Genomic DNA, 7,478 nt, shown 5'->3' on the forward strand with positions numbered 1-7,478 from the left:
TGCAGTGGTACCTGGCTCCCTGTGGAGACAACCAGTCTTCCCTCTGCTCAACAGCCTGGAAAGGAGATCACCGGGCGCGGGTTTTACCAGTGAGGGCTGGAGACCCCAGGGGCGGCGTGGACCACGCCGCGATGCTTGACTACAGGCTGTGTGTCTGTTCAGAGTGTGCATCTGTGGGCCTCAGTTTCCCCACTGGCATAACAAAGGCATCTTCTGGGGGCTGGGACTTCGCCATGCTGTGCTTCTCATAAACTTTGACTACATTACACAAGTATTAAGTTCCCAAACTCCACGACCGGGTTTGCATTTAGAACCCCCTGCCTACACTCTTTCTTATTCAGCTAATTGTTCCAAGAAGGAAAATAAAAACATCAGTGAGCCCACACGCCTTCCCTTTCATCTGAGCAGTGCATGTTACGGTGGAATAACGTGCTCATTTTCATATCCACACTGATTACTCCAGGGGCCCTGCTTGCCGCACAGGCCCGCCAGGAGCCCGCACGGGGGGGTCATCTGGCAGCTCCAGTGGTTGTTTATCATTACCTTTTCACTTAAGCATAAAAACCATTTGACAAATACAAACTCATTATAACCAGCGGAGCCGAAGAAAAATTTTGAAGAAACAACCCTAATTTTCACAAATTACATATTTGAGTTCATGCTGCCGCGTGTCAGGAAATGAAAATTACTATTATCACGATGAAATAAAGGGCGTCTGCGAATTTCACTTGGTTATTTCTTTCTTAATGGGGAACACATTTCTTGAACTCACAGGCGTAGAAACTTTGGCCTTCCCTGTGCAGACAGGCCGTCTCCCCGTTGCGGCTCGTCGAGACCATCGAGGCAGCCAGGGCAGCCACACTCCGGGTGGGTCACTCCCCAGTGCTTTGTGCTGAGTTGACTTTTCCTCCCTGGTAATGCATGAACCTTTAGGGGTGGGGTGAGCTGGGTGACGGAGGCTGGCCTGGCACAGACGAGGCTCTGGGCTCCGTCCCCAGCACCTCAAAAGAAAAGAAAAAAGAAGAAAGAAGGTTGACTCTGAAGGCGTTGATAGCAGCTTATTTAAATTTTAAGGTGCCCAGAAAAGGGGGCAAGCCAGAGCAGCAGGATCGAGGCAGGAGGAAGAGGAGGGACCCGGGGACAGTGTCCAGGCCTTCAGCAGGCCCAGGACAGGCCTGGAATCAGGGTGAGGCGTTCTGCGGGCAGGGAGCTGGGGGACCGATGGGAAGGGTAGGAGCCCAGTGCCGTGTGCCCCCAGGGGAGCAGGGAGGGCGTGGCCTGAAGGAGAAGACTGGCACCCAACGGAAGGCAGGAGAGGGCTCCCTCAGAGAGACCCACCTGGGCGGGACCCGCAGTGTCCATGTCAAGACAGCCTTCTCTAAGTACCAAACAGAAGTCAAAGGAACATCCCGCTCCCAGTGCCAGCTTTGTTGGAAAGTAGGTGTTCGCCACCCCCCTCTTTTTGGTGCTGAGGATGGAACCAGGGTCTGACCTTTGCTAGGCAGGGCTCTACTGCTGAGCTGCACCCCAGCAGCCAGCCCCACTTGATACAGCTTCATTGTGTGTTATGTCACTTGTTGGTGCTGGGAATTGAGCCCTGGGCCTTGTGCAAGAGCATCCGTAGGGGCCCAGCTCTCCAGGGCTCGGGATTCCGCAGGTGTACACGGGGGTGCAGGGATCTGCGTTTCCATAAACCCCTGCCCCCCCTCACTGGGAGTGTTCTGGGCTGTGAGTCCCCGTTGTTGGAGAGGTCCCCCTAGAAGGTGGACTGTGGCCGGCTGGAGGGGAAGGACAGCACCGCCCAGCCCTGCTTCCTCTGGCGTTCTCCTTTCCACCCCACACCTGCTGTCCTGCTCAGACTTCCCCAGACCCCCCAAGTCCAAGCCAGGAGTGTGGGAGGGGCTCCGAGTGCTCCCTCTGACCTCCCCGTGGCCCACCAGGCTGAGGGGCTCCGTCCCTGACTCTCAGTCCCCTCCAGGAGCCGCTGCAGGCAGGCCGGGTTGTCGCAGGCGTCGCCAGAGGCCACGGGCTGCATTCTTCCTCCAGGGTGTTAAATCTGCCAGGAGGGCCGGGTGGTCCTGCCTGCTGTGCCCTGCTCTGGGTACAGTTCCTGGGAGGTGGGGCAGACCCTGGCTGGGTGGGCGGGTTAACCAGCTTTTCATCTCTGTGACAAATGCCTGACGGGAAGGACTTGGGGGAAGAAAGACGGGTTTGGTGTATGGCTGCAGAGGTCTGTGGTTGGCCGGGAGGAGAGGTGCTCCGGGGTACGTGAGAGAGAATCGTCTTCTATTTTAAAAAGAAGTTTCAAAACCGGAGCCCTCAACCGCCCCCCGCCGGTCTTCCTTACCCACTGGACTGTCTCCTGCTCCGCCTCCCAGCAGCACAAGTGCTGGGGACGCTGCCACCTGGGGCCCACCAGCGACGTTCTCCAGGGAGATGAGGAGACCCCAGCCCTCCAGAGGGGATTGTTTTGACTGGTTTTTATTTGATACATATAAAAAGATTAGAGGCGGTAGGAGAAGAGACTCAGGGAGACCCGGCATATGATTTAATTTTTCTTTTTATTATTATTCTACAGAAGAAGTAGGTAGAGGTGGCACAAATCATGGTTCCTCCTCCTCTGGTATCAAGTTTCATTGAGCTCCCACCAAAGCAGACAAGAGCAAGCCCCCTGCAAGCCAGGTCACAGAGGCAGATCCACTCAGAAAGCAGGGTAGAGGCCTGCCTCCTCCACCTGCCTCCGCAGCCTGCCTCCTCCTGCTCAGGTAGGGAGTGCCCGGAGCTCTCCTAAAATTCACTCTCACACAGACTCTGGAGCAAAGAAGAGTGTGTCAGACACTTCAGAGGGAAGGAGGTGGACGTGGTCAAACAGGAAGCAATGTCCCCTCCACCCACTATACTGCGGAGTTGCCAAGCCGAGCCAAGCACACCGCTGCCTGTTAACCTGGAGCGTTTTAGAGTAACTCTGTACAGCTCCCAGGGCTGGGTGCTGGGGTGCTGGGTGCTCCTGCTGGTCGAGGAGGTGTCCACTGGTCTCCTCTGCAAGGAGAGGCAGCCACCTGCACCCAGGCATGAAGGAGCGACATCCTCCGGGCCCATGACTCAATTCATGGAAACATTTTAAAACAAGCCTTTAAAACAAGTCAAAGAGATGCTTTCAAACATAGTAATTGCAGCAAGATGTATTTAATGGTGGAAATTTGGAAAGACATAACTTGTGAATCATTAATGAGAAATACAGTAGAATCTTGAGCAACACCAAACACATAAAATTCGAATTTACTTTAATTTTAAGTATTTAAACTCCCCGAAGGCAATAATCACTGCCAATATAGGCTTCACAAAATTGTCTAATTTCTTGCAATTTGGGGATTGAACCCAGGCCTTGTGCATGCGAAGCGTGCTCGACCCCATCTATCTATCTATCTATACGTTTTCTGCTTATATACATGTGTCTGCATCTACTTCAGTACCTGACTTCCTGCTCTCTTTGAAAATAAATTTTATTGGAATGCAGCCACATCTGTTTGCCTCTGTATTTCTTTTCTTTTTTAAATTTTTTTTATTTGTAGATGGACACAATATCTTAACTTTATTTATTTATTGTTTTGTGGTGCTGATAATTGAACCCAGTGCCTCACATGTAAGAGGCAAGGGCTACACACTGAGCGACAACCCCAGGCCCTTGCCTCTCTGTTTTTATGGCTGCTCTCAGTACCATGGAGGAGGGGTTTAGTTGCAACCGAGGCTTTGCAACTAAAAATACGTAATTCCTGGTGCTTTACAGGAGAAGCCCCCACCCCCTGCACCAGAGTGCAAACTCATGGACGTGCGCTCCCAGGGCGCAGACATCTTGGGGGCTGTTGGCTGCCGTATCCCTAGTGCCCAGAGCAGGGCCTGGCACAGGGCAGGTGTTTGGGAAGCGGAATCTTGGTTGCTGCAGGTGATGCACATTACTGTGGCCCTCACACTTCATGGGTTTTTAATGTCACTGTTACCGCTGTTTACGGGTGACGAGTCCTTGCTTCCCCCAGTGCTGAAGTAGAACACCAGAGAAGCAGGCCCAGGCCAGTGGACAGTGGAAAGTCAAAGCTTTATTAAAGGACAGCAGAAGGACGGGTCCCCAGAGGAAGAAGGGGACCCAAAAGGCAGACTCCGTGGAAGGGGGAGGTCTTGCCTTTTTACAGCTAAGGTCTTCTTTCAGCTTCCCACCCTCCTGTCCTCTGCTTCCCTCTGTCCTGCAGTAATGGAATGCAGGTGGGACGGCCCAGTGGTGGGGGACAGGAGGGCTGGAGGACTCATCTGGGCAGGGCGGGCCTGGGGCGGCTTTTGGATTAGCGCCTCCCTGTTTGCTGGGGGCTGCTTCATTCACAGTTCCTCAGGATGGGTTCCCGGGGCCTTGGGGACATCGACATTTCAATGTCCCCAAGTGCTGCTCTGCTTTCCTGGGCTCCATTCTCCATAATGGCCCCCATTCTGTTTATCTTACTGGATCTTAGACGGATTTACCTAACCACAGTAACGACCTATCTGTAGATCTGGCTTCGTTACCAGTAGTGCTCGCTGGATATAGATCTTTGGTTACTTTCGCTGTTACATCAGACATGATTTTTTTTAAAGAATATTTAATGATATGTGGAGATACTATTCACCTATCAAAGTTTAAAGACAAGCTAAAAGTTGTTTAGCTTAAGGTAACTTTAAATTTTGCTTTTAAAAGTGTGTGTGTGTGTGTGTGTGTGTGTGTGTGTGTGTAATTAAATTGAAGGCTAGGAAGTGTGTGGGGTGATTTTTATTTTCTCCATCGTTTTCTGTTTTCTGAACTTTCCCACATTTAACACATATTGATAGAGAAGCCCACAAAGTCTGTTTTTCACTTTTTTAAGAGATCAAAAGACCCTCTTCTCATGCTATTTAAAAGAGCTTTGTGTTTGGCACCTGATCCGACTTCTCCAGGCTTTGTGGCTGGTTCAGACACACATTTCCAACTCTCGGCAGTGGCTTCCTCTCAGGATTCTCTCCTGGACTGCGGTCCTCCCCCGTCTGGGCACAGCTTTTGTTCTGTGCAGGAAACGCCGTCCTTCCCTCCGCCTTCTGGGGCCACTCCTGGGAGCCTAGGGCTGAGGCACTGCTTGGAGGTAGTGCCCTGGCCTAGCAGCACCAGGCGCTGGGCTCCATGCCCAGTACTGTGAACCCCTGTGAGGACAGAAAGGCAGCAGGAACAAGGAGTGGAAGGGTCATGGGGACTCTGGCCACAGGTCCCCTCTAAAGTAAATGAGCAGGAAAAAGTGGAAACAAAAAGTCAAACTTAAAGAGACTTTAAAAGGCAGACCACACAGAGGCAGGGCCCTGGACCAAATTTCCCTACGGACTCCAGAGTGGCGCCTGGTCTGTTTAACTGTCTGGACTTTCCTCTACAAGTTGTGCAGTTCAAGGACGCAGGGGGCTGGGGGAGGTGAAGGTTAACTAAGTCCGAGGTTAGGAGGGAGGGAGTTGGAGAGGAGACTGGTGAGAGGGCTTGGGGCTAAGGAGAACAGAGAAGGTGAGCGAGCCTTTGCTGTTTTTATTTTACTTTTTTTGGTAACATCCAAATGTTCCCCATGTCAAAGTGGCTTGATCAAAACAGCCCACACAAAATCAAAGAAGTCCTCAAAACATCTTGCTTTGTCTTTTGTACCTGCCTTGAAGATCAAAGGTCTGCTTATAGCAGTAGAAATGGCAAAGGCTAAGTCTCGTGGGTCTGCATCATGTGCAGGCATGGGTTGTGCTAGAGCGGAGCTCATGCAGAACTCCAAGGAGCCCACAGGGCCAGAGTTCCCATTCTGTCCCAAGAAAAGAAGAAATGTGACCAGTGATCTGCCGAGACCCCAGAGCTGAGAGCCATGAGGGCTGACCAATCCTAGGTCTAGTACAAGGTGCCTTAGACCCCACAACTGGAAACCAGGAGGGCTGACTGATCCTGGGTCTCATCTGGAGGTGCCTTCCACCCCACAACTGGGAGCCATGAGGGGTGACTGATCCTGGATCTGGTCTAGAGGTGCCTTAGACCCCACAACTGGAAACCAGGAGGGTTGACTGATCCTGGGTCTTCTCTAGAGGTGCCTTCGACCCCACAACTGGGAGCTATGAAGGCTGACTGATCCTGGGTCTGGTCTAGAGGTGCCTTAGACCCCACAACTGGAAACCAGGAGGGTTGACTGATCCTGGGTCTTCTCTAGAGGTGCCTTAGACCCCACAGCTGGGAGCTATGAAGGCTGACTGATCCTGGGTCTGGTCTAGAGGTGCCTTAGACCCCACAACTGGAAACCAGGAGGGTTGACTGATCCTAGGTCTGCTCTAGAGGTGCCTTCGACCCCACAACTGGGAGCTATGAAGGCTGACTGATCCTGGGTCTGGTCTAGAGGTGCCTTAGACCCCATAACTGGAAACCAGGAGGGATGACTGATCCTGGGTCTGGTCTAGAGGTGCCTTAGACCCCACAACTGGAAACCAGGAGGGTTGACTGATCCTGGGTCTTCTCTAGAGGTGCCTTAGACCCCACAACTGGGAGCCATGAGGGGTGACTGATCCTGGGTCTGGTCTAGAGGTGCCTTAGACCCCACAACTGGAAACCAGGAGGGATGACTGATCCTGGGTCTGGTCTCGAGGTGCCTTAGACCCCACAGCTGGGAGCCATGAGGGTGCCTGACCCTGGGTCTGCTCCAGGGGTGGTGCCCCTCACACCTGCTGGGCATAGGTGTGGATCAGAGTTCCTTGCCCTCAGCACCACCATCACTTGGGGCTGCACAGCTCCTGGTCTACCCATCACCCTGCATGCTGGGCCACATGCCTGGCCTCAGCCTCCTGACGCGCTGTGGCCTATGTCCACCCGTCCCTCCTGGCAGGCCTCTACAGGAGCAGTATCACCTGGTGAGGGTCATTGGGATAAATGTTGGTTCTTAGTGCACAGATATTAAGACTTCACGTGATCTTTTCCACTTTTTTAACTTTAATAATCTTGGGTATATGTATCTCCTCCTCTACTGAGAAACCAACTAAAAACAACAGAAATCATTGCACAAAATGTATTTTTATATATCTTATCTCCTAGGAGGTCAATTTAAAAAATTGTAACAAAGAGAACTAAAAAGCTTTAAGTCACCAAGCAATCATTAAATGAATTAAAATAGTAATTTCATGCCATTAGTTTGATTTTAGCCAAGGAAGTTATATTCTGCATGAAATAGCATATATCAATTTGAAATTTCTCCAGGTAGCTAATGGTCTGCTATGCATCTGATTCAGTGAAGGTTCAGAGCTTTTGTGAGCAGAAATTTTCCAGAAAATCCTTCTCACGGTATCGGCTTTTCTTTGTGCCATCAAGAAAGTTTTTTCCCTGCTAAAATGAGATTCTTACAGTATCGTTCTGTGTCTGAGGAAAAATGCCATTTTCCACAGAAGCAGCCTCCTCAGAGAAGCCTCCACATTCCCCTGCGTGA

Source organism: Callospermophilus lateralis, chromosome 20 (assembly GCF_048772815.1).
Source record: "Callospermophilus lateralis isolate mCalLat2 chromosome 20, mCalLat2.hap1, whole genome shotgun sequence".
Lineage (NCBI taxonomy): Eukaryota > Metazoa > Chordata > Mammalia > Rodentia > Sciuridae > Callospermophilus > Callospermophilus lateralis.